The sequence below is a fragment of the Schistocerca cancellata genome, chromosome 5, assembly GCF_023864275.1.
Source record: "Schistocerca cancellata isolate TAMUIC-IGC-003103 chromosome 5, iqSchCanc2.1, whole genome shotgun sequence".
NCBI lineage: Eukaryota > Metazoa > Arthropoda > Insecta > Orthoptera > Acrididae > Schistocerca > Schistocerca cancellata.
Genome location: NC_064630.1, coordinates 128,154,853 through 128,176,186, shown reverse-complemented (window position 1 = coordinate 128,176,186; position 21,334 = coordinate 128,154,853). Strand labels below are relative to the sequence as shown.

The following is a 21,334-nucleotide window of genomic DNA, read 5'->3' as shown; positions in this document are numbered from 1 at the left end:
AGAAGTAAAGCTGTGAGTACCGGGTGTGAGTCGTGCTTCGGTAGCTCAGATGGTAGAGCACTTGCCCGCGAAAGGCAAAGGTCCCGAGTTCGAGTCTCGGTCGGGCACACAGTTTTAATCTGCCAGGAAGTTTCATATCAGCGCACACTCCGCTGCAGAGTGAAAATCTCATTCTGGAAACATCCCCCAGGCTGTGGCTAAGCCATGTCTCCGCAGTATCCTTTCTTTCAGGAGTGCTAGTTCTGCAAGGTTCGCAGGAGAGCTTCTGTAAAGTTTGGAAGGTAGGAGACGGATACTCGCAGAAGTAAAGCTGTGAGTACCGGTCGTGAGTCGTGCTTCGGTAGCTCAGATGGTAGAGCGCTTGCCCGCGAAAGGCAAAGGTCCCGAGATCGAGTCTCGGTCGGGCACACAGTTTTAATCTGCCAGGAAGTTTCATATCAGTGCACACTCCGCTGCAGAGTGAAAATCTCATTCTGGAAACATCCCCCAGGCTGTGGCTAAGCCATGTCTCCGCAGTATCCTTTCTTTCAGGAGTGCTAGTTCTGCAAGGTTCGCAGGAGAGCTTCTGTAAAGTTTGGAAGGTAGGAGACGGATACTGGCAGAAGTAAAGCTGTGAGTACCGGTCCTGAGTCGTGCTTCGGTAGCTCAGTTGGTAGAGCGCTTGCCCGCGAAAGGCAAAGGTCCCGAGTTCGAGTCTCGGTCGGGCACACAGTTTTAATCTGCCAGGAAGTTTCATATCAGCGCACACTCCGCTGCAGAGTGAAAATCTCATTCTGGAAACATCCCCCAGGCTGTGGCTAAGCCATGTCTCCGCAGTATCCTTTCTTTCAGGAGTGCTAGTTCTGCAAGGTTCGCAGGAGAGCTTCTGTAAAGTTTGGAAGGTAGGAGACGGATACTGGCAGAAGTAAAGCTGTGAGTACCGGTCGTGAGTCGTGCTTCGGTAGCTCAGATGGTAGAGCGCTTGCCCGCGAAAGGCAAAGGTCCCGAGTTCGAGTCTCGGTCGGGCACACAGTTTTAATCTGCCAGGAAGTTTCATATCAGCGCACACTCCGCTGCAGAGTGAAAATCTCATTCTGGAGACAATTTACATTAATTTTAACCATCTCCTTACTGTAATACGTAAATAATGTTAATGACATCAGAGCTTGCTTTTGAGAACAAGAATGAATCTGGCAAGATATTTATCGACTTCCTTTCATTACTAAGAATCTTTTCTGGCCATCTGAATAAAGTTAATATTCTCATGAAACTTTTAAAAAGTAATTTTATGGAAACAAATTTTACTCGCGTATTGCAACGAAGTGACCCACCAAAGACAATCTATCTCAAGAATTATTAAATAGAAAACACTTTTGATGCTGTTACATTTAACACTGATAAATTTTGTTGTAGGAGTTAAGGAAATTGAAACTGCCATTTGAAATTTAACATTCACCAAAAACACGCCTGTCGACAGAATGTGTCAACTCAAGCCAGGCTCTCCTTTTTCAAGTATATCAAGCAAATAGTTTGTAGGTTGCCTTGTTCTGAGAGGTGGAGCTGAAGACATGGTACCAAAGCATCTCCAAGTTGTTCACGTCTCTGGTTCAAATCATATAATAATGGCATCTTAATGGCAGCCCTTATTAAGCTTGCTTGAAGCCCAGTTGTACAAACTGGTAAGATTTGGAACGCAGCCATTTATTACTTCTTAACTTACAAGCCTTAATAAACGTACTCTCCAACAACTTGTGCCTATGTTAGCAAACAACAGTAATGACTTACAGAGCGCACCAAACCCCGACCTCTCACGATCACTGCTTAGTGGCTACTCCTCACTGCACAATCTGCCTGCGGCAAATTTTTTCCACATAAAAACATAAAAAGTGTTATCCAAAACAGAGTGCGCCGAGGGCACTTGTCACCCCTACCTCAACACTGTGCGCTGGATATCCCTTCGCTTTTCCGCTTGTAGAAAAGGCGTTCAACAAACGGAAAGGACGAGGGCAGAAGGTTGGTCTCCCTCAGACCTAATGGCTTCCTTCTTTCTTAAACATAATTTTATATGTTGCGAATGATAATTGATACCAAGTTAAGGGAGAGCTCAGACCATACATAAATGATCTGCTGTATCTTCTTAACACAAGAACAATAATGTAATCGTGTCCAATTTTTATAAATTAGCAAGTCAGATCTCAAGATTACACTATGTACATGGGCATGAACACTGTTCCATTCCAATGTGTAAAATAGTCTACTTTTTGTTAGTTCATTATGCCCAATATATATATGTCCACAGCTCGTGGTCTCACAGTAGCGTTCTCGCTTCTCGAGCATTGGGTCCCGGGTTCGATTCACGGTGGGGTCAGGGATTTTGACCTGCCCCGAGATGACTGGTTGTTGTTGTGTCGTCTTCATCATCATCATTCATCCCCATTATGGTCAGATCAAGGCAACGGCAAGCCACCTCCATTAGCATCTTGCCTAGTACGGCGGTGCGGGTCTCCCGCATCGTTCCCCTACATTCTGTCAAGAAGCGTGGGACTTCATTTCATTTCCAATATATATCTTTCTGTTTCACATCTACATTCACATCTACATCTACCTGATACTCTGCAAATCACATTTAAGTGCCTGGCAGAGGGTTCATCGAACCACCTTTACAATTCTCCATTATTCCAATCTCGTATAGCGCTCAGAAAGAATGAACACCTATATCTTTCCGTACGAGCTCTGGTTTCCATTATTTTACCTTTGTGGTTGTTCCTCCGTATGTAAGTCGATGTCAACAAAATATTTTCGCATTCGGAGGAGAAAGTTGGTGACTGGAATTTCGTGAGAATATTCCGTCGCATCGAAAAACACCTTTCTTTTAATGATGTCCATCCCAAATCCTGTATCATTTCTGTGACACTCTCTCCCGATAGTACAGAACGTGCTGCCTTTCTCTGAACTTTTTCGATGTGCTCAGTCAGTCCTATCTGGTAAGGATCCCACACCGCACAGCAGTATTCTAAAAGAGGACGGACAAGCGTAGTGTAGGCAGTCTCCCTCGTAGGTCTGTTACATTTTCTAAGTGTCCTGCCAATGAAACGCAGTCTTTGGTTAGCCTTCCCCACAACATTTTTTATGCGTCCCTTCCAATTTAAATTGTTCGTAATTGTAACAAGTAGGTATTTACTTGAATTTACTGCTTTTAGACTAGACTGATTTATCGTGTAACCGAAGTTTAACGCGTTCCTTTTAGCACTCATGTGGATGACCTCACACTTTTCGTTATTTAAAGTCAACTGCCACTTTTCGCACCATTCCGTGCAGTTTGTTTTGATGTACTGATGACTTCATTAGTCGATAAACGACCGCTTCATCTGCAAACAACCGAAGACGGCTGCTCAGATTGTCTCCCAAATCGTTTATATAGATAAGGAACAGCAAAGGGCCTATAACACTACCTTGGGGAACGCCAGAAATCACTTCTGATTTACTCGATGACTTTCCGTCAATTACAACGAACTGTGACCTCTCTGACAGGAAATAACAGATCCAGTTACATAGCTGAGACGATATTCCATAAGCACGCAATTTCACTACGAGCCGCTTTTGTGGTACAGTGTCAAAAGCCTTCCGGATATCCAGAAATACGGAATCAATCTGAGATCCCTTGTCAATAGCACTTAGCACTTCATGTTAATAAAGAGCAAGTTGTGTTTCACAGGAACGATGTTTTCTAAACCCATGTTGACTGTGTGTCAATAGATCGTTTTCTTCGAGGTAATTCATTACGTTCGAACACAATATTTGTTCTAAAATATCACTGCATATCGACGTTAACGATATGGGCCTGTAATTCAGTGGATTACTCCTACTATCTTTCTTGAATATTGGTGTGACCTGTGCACCTTTCCAGTCTTTGGGTACGGATCTTTCGTCGAGCGAACGGTTGCATATGATTGTTAAGTATGGAGCTAATGCATCAGCATACTCCGAAAGAAACCTAATTGGTATATAGTCTGGACCAGAAGACTTACTTTTATTAAGTGATTTAAGTTGCTTCACTACTCCGAGGACATTAACTATTACGTTACTCATGTTGGCAGCTGTTTTCGATTCGAATTCTGGAATATATACTTCGTCTTCTTTTGTGAAGGCATTTCGGAAGGCTGTGTTTTGTAACCCTGCTTTGTCAATACTGTCTTCGATAGTATCTCCATTGCTATTGTGCAGAGAAGGCATTGATTGTTTCTTGCCTCTAACATACCTGACATACGACCAGAATCGCTTTGGATTTTGTTTGTGTGTGTCTGTGTGTGTGTGTGTGTGTGTGTGTGAGAGAGTGAGTGTGCGTGTATATGCGTGTTGTGTCTGCGCACGAAAGGCTTCAGTTATAGTGTTACTGTTAGAAAATAAGAACATGCATTTACGTTATTCGGTTCTGGTTTTGATAAAATGTTTTCTTTGCTAGTGCACCTTAAGGTATCTGTGTCATTCTATTCAGTTCTGACTGCGTTAAACGGTGATGTATCATTAATAAATGTTTTTAATAGAGCTTCTTTGCTGTAATTTGATCTATTAATGAATTATTACTTTGTTTTTGCTCAACTTTGTACGATTCTTCCATGATTTTGTAAACGTGATATGAGTAATGAATCGAGCACACATCTTTCCATTTTCTTAATGGAACTGATCTTTCTCGGTAAACCATTGCTAGAAATACAGCGTCTTATCGATTGTTAATGTTCTCAATAATCTGATGAAGGGGAAACATCTACCTGCTGAAACTAGAGGCTAGAATCCAGGAAACAGTTTAAATCGATTGAGGTGTCCTGAATAAATGACTTTATACTGTAAAAGATCTGAAATTTTCATAAACTCTTTTTAAGAATATTGAGCCAGGAAAAGGGAGCAGGGATAATATTCTTGAACACACCTAGAATTATTAAGATATTCGTTTTTACTAATACTGTAGTGACTGCTAATATTTCACGAGGATTGCTTTTACTTATTACTATTAGCTAAATACTGCACCATGTTGTCTAATTTGAATTCAGCTGATTCAGCAAGGCTAAGTAGGAGTATGATGCATTTATCAACTGTAACAGAAATAAAGAAGATTTGATTTTAACTAAACCAGAGAAGAAGGAGTATCACTCATAAGCTATTTTTTTCTCTATAAAAATTCTGCAATAAACACATACAAAACACACACCGACATGCCCACTCACGCACTCACTCTTCTGTGCACAAACACACAGTCATGCATACATTTACGTAGATTCACATTCACGTTTACAATCACACACAAAAACATCTTCATCAACATGTTTGCATATGCACTCTTAAACATGCAAACACACAAAAATACTTTCACATACATGAAATTTTCACAAACACATTTCCAAATGCACATGTGCAAACGCACTACATTGGTATGGGTTAGTAATGCAGGATATTATGCTCTTCAGGTTAGAAGCGTTATGTGAATTTTAGCCGTTTTATCTTCAGATTCCATCTAGCTTGGTTCACTCAGTAGTTAACAAGACATGTATGAGTAGCTTTGCGCCAGGGAAACGTATTTCTCCTGTGGTACAATTTAAACGTAGTAATACGACATGTTTGTTGAAAAACGAAATACAGCGACAATCAAACAGTAAATGACTGATAAATTGGCAGTGAGTATCTCCCCTCTTTTTGCCAACCTTTCCCTACAAAACTTTCTATATTTGTATTGTGAGAGATATAAAGTATTTACTAGATTTAAAAGACTATTTTGTAGGTCCTACTTCCGCTTATGAAGACTGCATAATATTTATGCCTTGAAATAACTTTTTACATCATCTTAGTTGTACATAAGAACCCCACTCAATCCATAAGAAGTAAAATAATTATCTAAATGACTTGAAAAGTGAAGCGCGCTTTTCATTTAAAAATAATACGAATTTTGAATGATAAAAAGGTTTTTTGTCCACTGTAGGGTTGCCGGAATATATTTGTACGGAATAACCTTAGAAACAAAAATATAAGTGTGTAAAACGTACAGTCGTAAAAATAACAAGGACTATTTGTGTTTAACGCCCCACCGACAACGAGGATAGAAATCGCCTAAAGCGGTGTAAGGGAATCAGCAGAAAACTTAAATAAAGATGTTCGGGGCGAGATATGAACCCTGCTCCTCCTGGAAGAAGATCCAGTTTCTGACCAGTGTATCAACTGGTTCGGTCTTGTTTCCCAGCACGTTGAGCGAAGTGTACATACGGAGCTTGATAGTTAAATAGAAGGCTGGAAGACTTAAGAAAACGAATCAAGAGACTTATGACAGGCAAAAGAAGTTAAGATTTCTATAGCGGACACCCAATATAGTGTTGTTTTAGAAAGTTGTGAAGCTCTAAAACTGGTTCTAATATGATAATTTCTTATGTTCATTTTAAGCTTAAAAGAAACATAAAACAGATTTCTAAAATAAACTGCGTGTGACAGTTCTCTTTTCTAGGCACATACAGCACATACAGCTCAGACGATGGGCAGAAACAAATTCTCTGAAATTCATAATAAGATAAAACTAGTTTTTCAGTGGCTTCCCATATTTCTGTACATACCTCCTGAAAATGTCAAGGATAGTTACTCAAAATACGTATGAGGAACCTAACTCTTGAAGTTGGGTTCATAGTATTGAAAAATTGTATGAAATACATTCTTATTCCATCAAAATTTGATACTAAATCTTATTTTTGTCAATATCTAGTTCCTACACACCAATTTTTCCCCCCCATGAACCATGGACCTTGCCGTTGGTGGGGAGGCTTGCGTGCCTCAGCGATACAGATAGCTGTACCATAGGTGCAACCACAACGGAGGTGTATCTGTTGAGAGGCCAGACCAACGTGTGGTTCCTGAAGAGGGGCAGCATCCTTTTCAGTAGTTGCAGGGGCAACAGTCTGGATGATTGACTGATCTGGCCTTGTAACACTAACCAAAACGGCCTTGCTGTGCTGGTACTGCGAACGGCTGAAAGCAAGGGGAAACTACGACCGTAATTTTTCCCGAGGGCATGCAGCTTTACTGTATGGTTAAATGATGACGGCGTCCTCTTGGGTAAAATATTCCTGAGGTAAAATAGTCCCCCATTCTGATCGCCGGGCGGGGACTACTCAAGAGGATGTAGTTATCAGGAGAAAGAAAACTGGCGTTCTACGGATCGGAGTGTGGATTGTCAGATCCCTTAATAGGGCAGGTAGGTTAGAAAATTTAAAAAGGGAAATGGATAGGTTAAAGTTAGATATAGTGGGAATTAGTGAAGTTCGGTGGCAGGAGGAACAAGACTTCTGGTCAGGTGAATACAGGGTTATAAACACAAAATCAAATAGGGGTAATGCAGGAGTAGGTTTAATAATGAATAGGAAAATAGGAATGCGAGTAAGCTACTACAAACAGCATAGTGAACGCATTATTGTGGCCAAGATAGATACGAAGCCCACGCCTACCACAGTAGTACAAGTTTATATGCCTACTAGCTCTGCAGATGACGAAGAAATTGAAGAAATGTATGATGAAATAAAAGAAATTATTCAGATAGTGAAGGGAGACGAAAATTTAATAGTCATGGGTGACTGGAATTCGTCAGTAGGAAAAGGGAGAGAAGGAAACGTAGTATGTGAATATGGATTTGGGGTATGAAACGAAAGAGGAAGCCGCCTGGTAGAATTTTGCACAGAGCACAACTTAATCATAGCTAACACTTGGTTCAAGAATCATAAAAGAAGATTGTATGCATGGAAGAAGCCTGGAGATACTAACAGGTTTCAGGTAGATTAAATAATGGTAAGACAGATATTTAGGAACAGGTTTTAAATTGAAAGACATTTCCAGGGGCAGATGAGGACTCTGACCACAATCTATTGGTTATGAACTGTAGATTAAAACTGAAGAAACCGCAAAAAGGTGGGAATTTAAGGAGATGGGACCTGGATAAACTGACTAAACCAGAGGTTGTACAGACTTTCAGGGAGAGCAAAAGGAGAACAATTGACAAGACTGCGGGAAAGAAATACAGTAGAAGAAGAATGGGTAGCTTTGAGGGATGGAGTAGTGAAGGCAGCAGAGGATCAAGTAAGTAAAAAGACGAGGGCTAGTAGAAATCCTTGGGAAAAAGAATAAATATTGAATTTAATTGCTGAAAGGAGGAAATATAAAAATGCAGTAAATGAAGTAGGCAAAAAGGAATACCAACGTCTCAAAAATGAGATCGACAGGAAGTGCAAAATGGCTAAGCTGGGATGGCTAGAGGACAAATGTAAGGATGTAGAGGCTTATCTCACTAGGGGTAAGATAGATACTGCCTACAGGAAAATTAAAGTGACCTTTGGAGAAAAGAGAACGACTGGTATGAATATCAAGAGCTCAGATGGAAACCCAGTTCTAATCAAAGAAGGGAAAGCAGAAAGGTGGAATGAGTATATAGAGGGTCTATACAAGGGCGATGTACTTGAGGACAATATTATGGAAAAGGAAGAGGATGTAGATGGAGATGAAATGGGAGATATGATACTGCGTGAAGTGTTTGACAGTGCACTGAAAGACATGAGTCGAAACAAAGCTCCGGGAGTAGATAACATTCCATTAGAGGTATTGACAGCCTTGGAAGAGCCAGTCCTGACAAAACTCTACCACCTGGTGAGCAAGATGTATGAGACAGGCGAAATACCCTCAGACTTCAAGAAGAATATGATAATTCCAATCCCAAAGAAAGAAGGTGTTGACAGATGTGAAAATTACCGAACTATCACTTTAATAAGTCATAGCTGCAAAATACTAACGCGAATTCTTTACAGACGAATGGAAAAACTAGTAGAAGCCGACCTCGGGGAAGATCAGTTTGGATTCCGTAGAAATATCGGAACTCGTGAGGCAATACTGACCCTACGACTTATCTTAGAAGCTAGATTAAGGAAAGGCAAACCTACGTCTCTAGCATTTGTAGACTTAGAGAAAGCTCTTGACAATGTTGACTGGAATACTCTCTTTCAAATTCTGAAGGTGGCAGGGGCAAAATATAGGGAGCGAAAGGCTATTTACAATTTGTATCGAAACCAAATGGCAGTTATAAGAGTTGAGGGGCATGAAAGGGAAGCAGTGGTTGGGAAGGGAGTGAGACAGAGTTGTAGCCTCTCCCCGATGTTATTCAATCTGTATATTGAGCAAGCAGTGAAGGAAACAAAAGAAAAATTCGGAGTAGGTATTAAAGACCATGGAGAAGAAATAAAAACTTTGAGATTCGCCGATGACATTATAATTCTTTCAGAGACAGCAAAGGACTTGGAAGAGCAGTTGAATGGAATGGATAGTGTCTTGAAAGGAGGATAGAAGATGAACATCAACAAAAGCAAAACGAGGATAATGGAATGTAGTCGAATTAAGTCGGGTGATGCTGAGGGAATTAGATTAGGAAATGAGACACTTAAAGTAGTAAAGGAGTTTTGCTATCTGGGGAGCAAAGTAACTGATGATGGCCGAAGTAGAGAGGATATAAAATGTAGACTGGCAATGGCAAGGAAAGCGTTTCTGAAGAAGAGAAATTTGTTAACATCGAGTATAGGTATAAGTGTCAGAAAGTCGTTTCTGAAAGTATTTGTATGGAGTGTAGCCATGTATGGAAGTGAAACATGGACGGTAAATAGTTTGGACAAGAAGAGAATAGAAGCTTTCGAAATGTTGTGCTACGGAAGAATGCTGTAGATTAGATGGGTAGATCACATAACTAATGAGGAGGTATTGAATAAGTTTGGGGAGAAGAGAAGTTTGTGGCACAACTTGACTAGAAGGGATCGGTTGGTAGGAATGTTCTGAGGCATTAAGGGAATCCCAGTTTAGTATTGGAGGGCAGCGTGGAGGGTAAAAATCGTAGAGGGAGACCAAGAGATGAATACCCTAAGCAGACTCAGAAGGATGTAGATTGCAGTAGGTACTGGGAGATGAAGAAGCTTGCACAGGATAGAGTGGCATGGAGAGCTGCATCAAACCAGTCTCAGGACTGAAGAGCACAACACAACAACAACACATACCAATTTAAGCTTTTTAATTATGCTAAATGATGACATTCGTTTCAAACTTAGTTGAAGAATAAACTATGATTTCGTAACAACATTATTATAGTGCAAGAATGATTTTCATAGAAAAATTTACCTAGCTTTTGTCTTTTTGTTTCATACACAATGGATCAGTACAATGTACAGACAGAAAACCTGTCGGTTGAATCATATAAATATCTTTACATTGACAATGAGAATCCTATAAACAAACATGCTCCAATGTTGGTCGAACAGTGCACGGATGTATTACCGTTCAAAGTGTCCAACCAACACAGTGATTCGGCACTCACATATGTCGCCGTCATCGGGTGCCATGACGAACTGAGCTTTTCTTGGGGGGGGGGGGGGAGCGGTCGACTTATATGCTTTCCACCATGCGAGCGGTTGTCAGGTATTACATAACCCGATGTAAAGTAGCTGCTGATGTTGAAATGGAAATGCCTGAAATAAATCATTTGCACCCTCTACATGTCCATCTCCATCAAGATCTAGCTTGAAAACCAGAATTTTTCTTAGTTCATTGTCAGCACTATGTCTACATGTGCTGTCAGAGAACAACTGCAGACAGCTTGATGCGGTAAACTTCAAAATTCAATGAACCCGGGAGGTACTTTAGACTGGTGATCATTGAGCAATCTGAGGTCAGGTTTTGGTCAATTCAGGGACACCCTTAGCAAATGAACATTTTCAAAAGGACGACAAAATGTGAAAGCGGAGGAGAAGAGGCAATGGGTCACCTGTGCCTCTGTTTATGCTGTCCTGAGCCATGCGGTGACGATGAGCTGACGAATACTGAAGATGCTGCAGCAGCTATTGGCCGGTACTGGATGAATATCATTTACTTTTCGTCTTCTCGTACCATCATGTAAACAACACTGACGGTAGAGAAATATAACACAAAGAAGGAGCTGTGCGACATAAACGAAAGTTGGTAGGCATGTTTCTTCATCTGAGTAATGACGTCTGTTCTAATGTCGCGCCAGTAGTGTAAGAGTGGCGCCAGTAGCGCCACTGTGAGGATGCACATCAGGTTTACTTTAATCAAACGCCATAACGGCCCTGAGCGTTAGTTACCTTTGAGATTGGACGTCATTAATTGATGTAAGTCAAGAACACCTGTACGACAACAAAGACGCCATAGAAATATCATAGTGAGTTTGAAAGAGGTCGTGTAATAGTGCTACGAGAAGCTGGATGTTCCTTATGCGATACTGCAGAAAGACTTTGGTGTGATGTAGTCACTGTACATGATTGCTTCTAGGGGTGGTCACGAGAATGTATGGTCGCTAGAAATCTGGGCACCGGGTGGCCACATGGGACTCAGCGTCCTGCATCTCTAGCAGCTACCTGAGCAGCAGTTGCCGCCACAGTTACACAGCGAACTGTCACACATCGATTATTTCAAGGACAACTCCAAGTCACCAAAAACCACTGCTATTTGCCACATCAGTGGTTTTTAAGAGAGAACTCATTGAAGCGAGGGCTGCTGGTCTGTTGTGTTTTCTGAAGGACTGTGGCTCTTCCGCAGTACCGGTGATTGTTCTGTGTTGGTTAAAAGGAGGGGAATTGAGGGCCTGCAACATATCTGTCTGCGTGGTACACACACTTGTCTTACGCCTGGAGCTACTGTCTGGGATGCTATTTCATATGATAACAGGAGCACTCTCGTGGTTAACGCAAGCACCCTGACTAATTTGGACGTCAAACTCGTGATTAGATCAGTTGTGCTCCGATTCATGAATAGCATTCCAAGGGGGTGTTTTCCAACAGGGTAATGTTCGTCCATATACCGCTGCCGCATCCCAACATCCTAGAGAGTCGACGTGTTGCCTTGTTTCTCTCAATCATCAGATCTGTATCTAATCGAGCATTTATCATCGGTCGACAACTCAAATGTCATCCACAACGAGCATTAGCCGTCCGTTTATTGACCGACCACGTGAAACAGTGATGGAATTCCGTCCCACAAACTGACATCCGGCATCTGTACAGCACAATGCAATCAAGTTTCCCTGCCTGAGTTCAACATTTTTATGGTTACACAGTTAATAATGGATCAGAATTTCACCTATGCTGTGGCTCATCTCACGCGTACATTAATTTGTGATCTCGCAATTTTAATCACTTAAGTAGGCTGCATTTTTCCCTCAGTGTACGTAAATTATGTACATGATTTCTCTGGCACTTGGTACAATCACCATTATGCTACTTCACCCCAACACCGGCCGAATCTCGTAAAAATCACTGTGGTTCAAAGCCTCATTTTAACACCTTAGCTCGGGCGTCACAATAAGTGTGAAAGTAGGCTGTTTAGGTTTTTATGTTGGTAACGCCACGAGCGCCTGTATGAAAATCACTGACTGTATTGTGTGCAGCCTGTGGCTGGTTGGCATCGTTGCAATATTCTCTATTGTAGTGTTGGGCAGTTGGATGTGAACAGCGCGTAGCGTTGTGCAGTTGGAGGTGAGCCACCAGCAGTGGTGGATGTGGGGAGAGATATGGCAGAGTTTTGAGAGCGGACGATCTGGACGTGTGTCAGTCAGAAAAACGAAATTTGTAAGACCGGATGAACACTATTAAGGTAAATACATTGTTTGTTCTCTACCAAAATCTTTTATTTGCTAACTATGCCTATCAGTAGTTAGTGCCTTCAGTCGTTAGAATCTTTTATTTAGCTGTCAGTACTGGCGCTCGCTGTATTGCAATACCTCGAATAACGAAGATTTTTTGAGGTATAAGTTATTCATGAAAGGCATAGCTTATTGTTAGTCAGCGTCATTCTTTTGTAGGGATTGTTGAAAGTCAGATTGCGTTGCGCTAAAAATATTGTGTGTCAGTTTAGTGTTGATCAGAACAAGTAAAGAGAGAAATGTATGAGTACGTTCAGTTTTGCTCAGCTGTTTGAAAATCAAATAATGTAAAGGTTTATAAGCACAGTCATATATAATTTTCCAAAGGGGACGTTTCAAGTGCTGAAGTTGTTAAATCCGGCGGTCGGCACGAAGGGCTCCCTAAACTTCCGGAAGGCTTCGCCCTTTGGCGCCACCATGATGACGCAGCGGCCACCAAATCAAATTCTTTGCTCCTCCACGCCCTCATATAGAGATGTATAGCGGCCAACTTCAGGAATTCCTTCCGCTGCCGGCTGAATCCCCAACCGTGCGGAGCGGACCCAGAGTTTCGATCGGCGCGCATTCCTCTGCGACGGCAAGCCGTCTGCCAATACCGGCGCTCAGCTAGAGGTGACTGCTATTTATGGCGAAAGAAAGTTCGCCGGGATGGCGGCGGCTAGAGGCGACCAGTCAGATTCTGGGCAAGCGATTTACATTTGACGTCGCAAATTTAGAGCCGCGCCGCTGCGGGACAAAGCTTGCTGTGATCCCACTGTTGTCGCTGATGTGTATTTCAGGTCATTTGATTCATTGCAGTCAAAGGAAAAGCCTCGTCCTGATGTGACTGAACGCTTTGCCTCATTTATTCTTTAGTGTATCTCTCTTATGATGTGTTCCAACTGGAAGCTCTCCTTCGTGTTCTACTCTGACAATCTTCCCTCAGCATCCTCTTTTAATGCTTCCGTCATTCCAATCCTCTTCCTATTTCTTCCTCACCTTCCTTCCACTTTTCCCTCTACAGTCCTTTGTTGCAGACAATTCCTACTCAGTATATGTGGCAGCCAAATTTTTTCCTTGTTTCTCATTACTTCCAATAATTTTCTTTATTCCACTACTTTCTTCATTACATTCCTAACCCTCTCAGTCCACTTAGAGCTTTCTTCTCCACAGCCATAAATCAAAACTTCGTAAATAACTTCCTTCACTTTTTTTAACTGTCCATGATTCACTGCTATATAACAAAGAGCAAATGGTTTCCTCAGTGTTTTACCGTTCGGCTATATGTTAATCACTGCTTCACCTTTCCAAATGCTTTATTTCATAGGGTCGTGTGAGATCCAGTTATTTAGGGCAGAAGCAGAAGCTTCGGAGTGTCGGAGAATAATAGTGAAGCCTACGCCACATTTTCAGCAAGTTGGGAGGCATTGGTTGTATTCAGTATTCGCTACGGAGAGGATATCAGCCAAGTGTTATGACAATGGGAATTGGACAGCAACCACGGAGATGGAATTACAGGACAGTGGTTCGATAATCAATGGGGCAAATTGTGAAATAGTAGGGGATCGTTTCAGCTTACCAGCGACAGTCACGGGAGTCACCAAGGTTACAGATACTCATCTGACGTATTACTGGCCACATGCGTCATTCAGCATCGCTCCAGGAGAAAATTTGACGTATATTAACAACACCTTGGGTGCTACACTATTGCAAACGATAGATAAACTAGTAGATTCGGAGAAAGGTCAAATTTCAATGCAGCAATTATTAAGGCATGTGGAGGTGTACAATACCAGTCGGACATGTAGCATTGGTATTTCATCCAGTACTATTACTGTGTTAATTGTATTTATCGGTGTGGTATATGTCTTATTAACGCGGAGGATACAGTATGTTAATGCAAGACCGCTCCATGAGATTCCTGTACAATCGATTACCAGTAGGGCATGAGTCAGGGCAACCTGGATGTATTTAGGGAAGAAGTAGAATATAGGATAGAACTAGAGTTAACGCATAGCGTAAATTCGGGGACGAATTTAATTTTTAGGAGGAGGCAGTGTTGTAGCCACATGTAGTAAGCGTTGCTTCACGCAGTGGAGAATGGCAAACAGAGGCACGCCGGCGACGCGTTGCGAAGTAAGCAGGCACAGAGTCTGTTTCATGTTATTACTCTTCCCACATACAGAAAGGATTTTGATTTTTATTCTATCTATAAATACACCAACTGTGGCTTCTTTCTTGCTTATAGTAATAACTTTTGTCTTTCCTGTATTAATCTTCATTCCATACTACTAGGCTCTTCTGGTAATACTCTTCAACATGTGCCATAGCACCTCTTCTGGTTCTGGTAGCAAAGCTTGACCATCCGCGTATGTTATAGCCTTCACCAATTCTTCTCCAATTACCATGCTCCTTACTTCCATTATGGCGTTACCTACTTGTATCAGGTGAGCATCCTCGCCTTACACCACTCCCAATGCTCATCTCTTCCGCTTCCTCATTTCCAGTTCTGTCACTTTCTGGTTTCTGTATATCTCGTTTCTTAACGTCATATTTGTCGACTCTAGGTGCACCAACATAACAGGAGTACCTCCAGATGACTGTCTGAAAAGTTCTGCCAGTCAATAAAACAAATATAAATATCCTTGTTCATTTCCAACATTATTACTCGAATCATCCTCAAACGACCTACTCGTGCCGTTGTGCAAATACAAATAATCCGTCTGTAGAATGTTACATCCATGGTAAACCCACTGGAGCGTAAAATTGGTAATCCAAAGTAGTTCACGTTTGCTTTGGCTGAAACAATTGTTTCTTGGCCGCCTTCTATTTCTTTTCACAACGATCCTGGTAATTAATACGTCTTATTTTGTGGTATGTGCGTTTCTATTAGACCCATGTTCTTCATAACTGACATCCTTATTCCAATCTTTGTATGCTCCTGATAATGTCATCCAGCTTTTCTCTCCCTTCCTCCCTCCCTCTCTCTCTCTCTCTCTCTCTCTCTCTCTCTTTCTCTCTCTCTCTCTCTCTCTCTCTCTCTCAGAGCAGAATTGGTATCCTACGTCCTCTACTTCTAAATGAAAATAATGCAATTTCTAATAGTCACAATATTGTAATATCGGAAGACTGAGTAATATCTCTTTTTAATTCTTCAGAAGCATTCTACTGTTGCGTTCGTCAGCCTATATTAACATAGGCAAGGGGGCCGCAATTTTACATAAGTCTTTTATAAATATTCGATAGTATCCTATTAAAACTAGCAATCTCTCTGACCCCTTATTTATCCTTGGCTATGGAATCTTCTTCACTTTCTCTAGATTTCGCTCATCTACCTCTATTCCAGTATCCGTTGTTTACGTCCCAGTAATACGAAACCCTTCAGCTAAAATTCGCAATTTTCTGGCTTAGTCGGTGTCCTGTTTATCGAAAATCTTTCGGCGTTTTCATAATACTCTCCTGAGGAACTCACATAACAAATAATACATCTAAGAATTCCAAACACTTGGTTCCTGGTAACCCTGAAAACGTGACATTCATCAATTTTTGGGATTACTAGGTGCACTTTTCAATCGCACTGGCATCCTGTTATATTCATAATGCTGATAGCACTAAAAACGGTTTTCTCTCTGTCCTTGGAGTCCATAAATATGTGGTGACAACCACGAGCTAAATCGAATGTGGAAAAAAACTTTTCCTAAGGGATCCAGTATTTCGAACACGCTCGGTTTTGGGAACGCTTCTCCCAGTGAAATCTGGTTTACTTCACGGTAATTGGTTGCCAGCAAGGCATTTGTCAACTGACACCTACGTTTTCAGGGACTAATTACACGGGTGGGTTCCAGACGTCGACTCTCCACAAATTCTGCCCTGTATGTTCCCGAGATACCTTACTCTGCGATTGCGGGTTTCTTCAGAATCTGACGTTTATAACTGCGCCTTTATTGTCCGGCTATATAGGAAGTGTACGCTACATGGTTTCTGTAAATGGAAATCTGTCACCATTTAATCGGCATATATCACAATATCCATAGCACAAACTTTCTAATTAAGGTTTTTTTCTGATTTAGATGCCCTATCCACATGCCATCCCTGAGCTAAATGATATGAGTATTACATTCTGGTGCCTGTTCCGGCATTTCTCGTGCTCTCCTTATCGTTGCTTCGCAGCATAGTATTTCGGTAATTAAATGTACCGAATTTATGTCACGTTCTTCCTCTTTGGTGCCTAACACATTGAAAATACACCTTCCCTGCCTATTTCTTACTAGAGCTTCTGGAAAGTATACTCGCTTTAGTACTTTTTGCTTCGATACTGTAAGTTCTTTGCATTCCGGGATAATCCTGTATCCCGTTATTCGAATTCTCGTGACCTTGTTTTCCCTTGGTCCGATCGTTCCCTTTCAGTCATGAAGTTCTCTTCTCATTGCATGCGTCATAGAGGTTGCCATTTCAGATTCCCTTGACCGGGCTCGTTACATTGCTTCCTCTAGTTGTACTGATTTATCTGTTGAGACATGGGTGTTTTACCACCTCAGTCATGACGACTCTGCACTCACATTAACATACATGGGTCTTTACAGAGAACACAGACGTAGTTTAAGAGTTCCATTGTTTTTTTTTTTTCATTTTAACCTCTTGTATATAGCAGGGATATGACCATAGCTGAATACGAATGTAACTCTGCACCTACGTCTGGCACAGTCGTTTTATACATTTCTACATGTTTTGGTTCACGGCAAGAATTGTAATCTTGAGCGATGACTTCTCCTGATCGACAGGGAGCATTGCGCATTGGCTCTAACAGTTGCTTCACATTTTCTCCTAGACTCGGTGGACATATTGTTGCCAACCCAGTCAACAAAAATGGTTCAAATGGCTCTAAGCACTATGGGACTTAACATCGGAGGTCATCAGTCCCCTAGACTCAGAACTACTTAAACCTAACTAACCTAAGGACATCACACACATCCATGCCCGAGGCAGGATTCGAACCTGCGACCGCAGCAGCAGCGCGTTTCCGGACTGAAGCGCCTAGAACCGCTCGGTCACTGCGGCCGGACAACCCCGGAATCTATCGGATCGCTTAATTGGTGTACATAAAATTTTTAAAGGTGTGTTCATGTACAGGTGTGCACTGTCACCCGTTATACAACTTAACTGTTCGTGGCAAGTCCCCAGTCACCTAGTATCGGTGAGAGACAGTGGGTATTTCTGTCGCATATGGCAGAAATTTGCACTCATGTGCACTCTTCCAGGGGGAATACGACTTTGGTATCACTACACCGTGGAATTTCGAAAACCACTAGTAGGGAGAACTCACAATCCGACATCATTCGAACACTGATACTAGTTTTTATTTTATGTAGCGTGGCATGTCATCACATGAATGCTGTCTTACAGAGGGGTGGTGGGGGATGGTTGTGGACAGGTGTTGTTGCTATGCATTTTGACATGTTTACACTTGACAGGGAGAGAGATTTATCAACAATTGTATACATATATAATATTAGGAGCAGCGTATAAAACTTCAAAAAAGAAAAAAAAATCATCTTTGAGCTCCTGTTAAACAACCCTGTGAGTGTTGACAAGTACAAAATATATATCTCTCTTTCTTTGGTGTATATCATGACAGTCCGCAGCTCGTGGTCGTGCGGTAGCGTTCTCGCTTCCCACGCCCGGGTTCCCGGGTTCGATTCCCGGCGGGGTCAGGGATTTTCTCGGCCTCGTGATGACTGGGTGTTGTGTGCTGTCCTTAGGTTAGTTAGGTTTAAGTAGTTCTAAGCTATAGGGGACTGATGACCATAGCTGTTAAGCCCCATAGTGCTCAGAGCCATATATCATGACAACATCACAAGTTGGTTGGATTGTTATCTGTTTATAAATGCAAAACAACACCCACTACGCTAGGACGACAACATTCTTTATTAACTTTTAATTCACATCTAAATACCGACTGCTGCTGGAGGAATGTTGCACTGTAAGTGTCATCTCCCACTCTCTCTGAGGTGTATGAGTGGCCTTGTGCTTGATAACTTCTGAGGTGCCGCACCTTTATGTCTTCTATCAGTTATCTAATGCGTGTTGGCTGCTGGAAAACAGAGTCAAATGGTTCAAACGGCTCTGAGCACTATGGGACTTAACTTCTGAGGTCATCAGTCCCCTAGAACTTAGAACTACTTAAACCTAACTAACCTAAGAACATCACACACATCCATGCCCGAAGCAGGATTCGAACCTGCGACCGTAGCAGTCACGCGGTTCCAAACTGAAGCGCTTAGAACCGCACGGCCACACCGGCCGGCAAACAGAGTCAACTTACCTATTAATTGACCTAAGTGCGGTGAACGGATTCGGTAGAACACGACTACAGTGAAGGCGACGACAGCGGTGGCTAGCGCCAGTGGCAGCTGGAGCGTGTGACCTGTACGTATTAACAAGTGTCTTTGGAGCATCACAATTATTTCTCTCCAGCGGGCTGTGGCAAGACAAAAAATTTGAATGAACAAGTGGGGAAAACAACAGAAATTTCTATTTGGAAATATTGTTACCTACTATAGACATAGCAATCAATCTGTTCTAAAGTATTTTCAAACTAATTGGTTTCTACATTCCTTAAATTTGGTCCGGAACTTATTCAGTTCTATAGGAGCAATTACACACATGGGTGTTCTGTGTCCACGAGCATATTCTGTTCGTAAGGATTTTATACTTATGGACTGAATTGTGGACTTTGATACTGGATGAGTACAGGGTTGTACATACATTGTTCTAACTGCCTTTATTTACGGTATGATTACGTAAATAGTCCAAAAAGTCGTAATAAGCAGCTCTCAATTAAGCACAACTATCCACATACTCTATCTGTAGTGATCACCAGTGAACTCCTGAAGTTATATCTAGCATTGCTTCCCCATATATGTCGACTATGGACACCTTCCTTACAGACAAATGGACATCAATTGGACGGATCGTCATCAGTCGTCACCTTCTTCTCATATGGCTTATGTAGCGCCACTCAGGCCGTGTATATTGCATTCTACTACTAAGGCATTCGACATTGTCCATCTCAACTAGTACGTCAAAGCCACTGTCATATGCCTACATTCACCCGTTTTGAATCACTACCAGTGAAACTGTTCGTCTTGGGCGAAGAGCAGTATCCTAGAATCGCTTAACTGGAACATGGCGGGTCCGAAAAAATTCGACGGTTGCTGCTGTGGAGATACAGAACATTTGAACGGCAGATCCCATAGTCCAGGTAGACCGTTTGTGGGCTGCCGATGCTTCGGTGGTGCAGAGAATAGTATCCTGGTTCAACATTTCTGCTAACACCACGTCAGGACGCCACTGCACTGTTGGAACAAACAGTATCAAGCACTTTAGTATAAACGCTTGGAAAATTAATTTTAAATGACGTAAGGAGATGGATAGAGAATTACACTGAGGTGATAAAAAGCCATTCTACGGTTATGTGTATATATATAGATGGCGGTACACAACGTATAAAAGGGAAGTGTACAGGCGGAGCTGTCATTTGTACTCGTGTGGTTCATGTGAAAAGACAAACGATGCCATTATGCCCGAACTACGGGAATTAACAGATTCTGAAAGCGGAATGGCAGCTGGAGCTAGACGCATAGGGCACTCCATTTCGGAAATCGTTTGGGAATTCAATATTCCACGGTCCGCACTGTCAGAAGTGTGCAGAGAGTAACAAATTCCAGGTATTACCTTTCATCACTTAACGACTCGGAGCAGCGGCATTTGTGTAGCGCTCTCAGTCCTAACAGACAAGTAACACTGCATGGAAAAATCGCGAAAATCAAAGTGGGATGCACAACGAACGTCTCCGAGCGGACAGTGCGGCGAAATCCGGCGTTACTGAACTATGGCAGTAGACGACCTACACGATATCCCTTGCAGCGAATACCCTTGGCTCGAGACCTTATCGTTTGGACCCTAGACGACTGGAAAACTTGGCCTGGTCAGTTTAGTTCAGCCTTCAGTTGATAAGAGCTGATGGTGGGGTTCGAGTGTGGCGCAGATCCCACGAAACAATGGAACCAAGTTGTTAACAATGCGCTGTGGAAATTGGTGGTGGCTGCATAATGATGTGGGCTGTGTTTACGTGGAATTTACAGGATCCGCCGGTCCAACTGAACTGATCACTGACTAGGAACGGCTAAGTTCGGTTACTTGGAGACCAAACAACGATGGAAACTTTATGGAAAACAAGGTCCCACGTCACCGGACAACTGTTCACGACTGGTTGGATCATAATTCTGGACAGTTCAAGCGAATGAATTGGCCTCCCACATTGTCTGACAAGAAACCCGTCGAACGTTTGTGGGACATAGTCGAGAGGTCAGTTCGTGTACAATATCCTGCACGGACAACTGTTTCGCAATTATTGGCTGCATAGTGGAAAGATGGTTCAATATTCCTGATTCCTGCAGGAGACTTCCAACGACTTGTTAAGTCAATTCAACGTCAAGATGCGGCAGTACGCCGGACAAAAGAAGATCCAACAGGATATTAGGAGGTATCCCATGACTTTTGTTACCCCAGTGTACTTACCCCTCTTCTTAGTCTGGCCAGATTCTGATCTCTGGTGCTGGCGTTTTATAATTCTGTCCCTATGGCATGCAGGCCTCAAATAAT

At 42.2% G+C, this 21,334-nt stretch overlaps 1 protein-coding gene and 1 non-coding gene across 2 annotated transcripts in view; both read left to right on the top strand.

Annotated features, from left to right (window-relative positions):
* LOC126188392 (odorant receptor 82a-like) overlaps positions 1-21,334 on the top strand; it is a 163,259-nt gene that overhangs the window by 107,324 nt on the left and 34,601 nt on the right. The gene's annotated exons all lie outside the window — the stretch shown is intronic.
* On the top strand, positions 634-708 carry Trnas-cga (transfer RNA serine (anticodon CGA)). The gene has a single exon. It is a non-coding gene; the product is annotated as a tRNA-Ser (tRNA).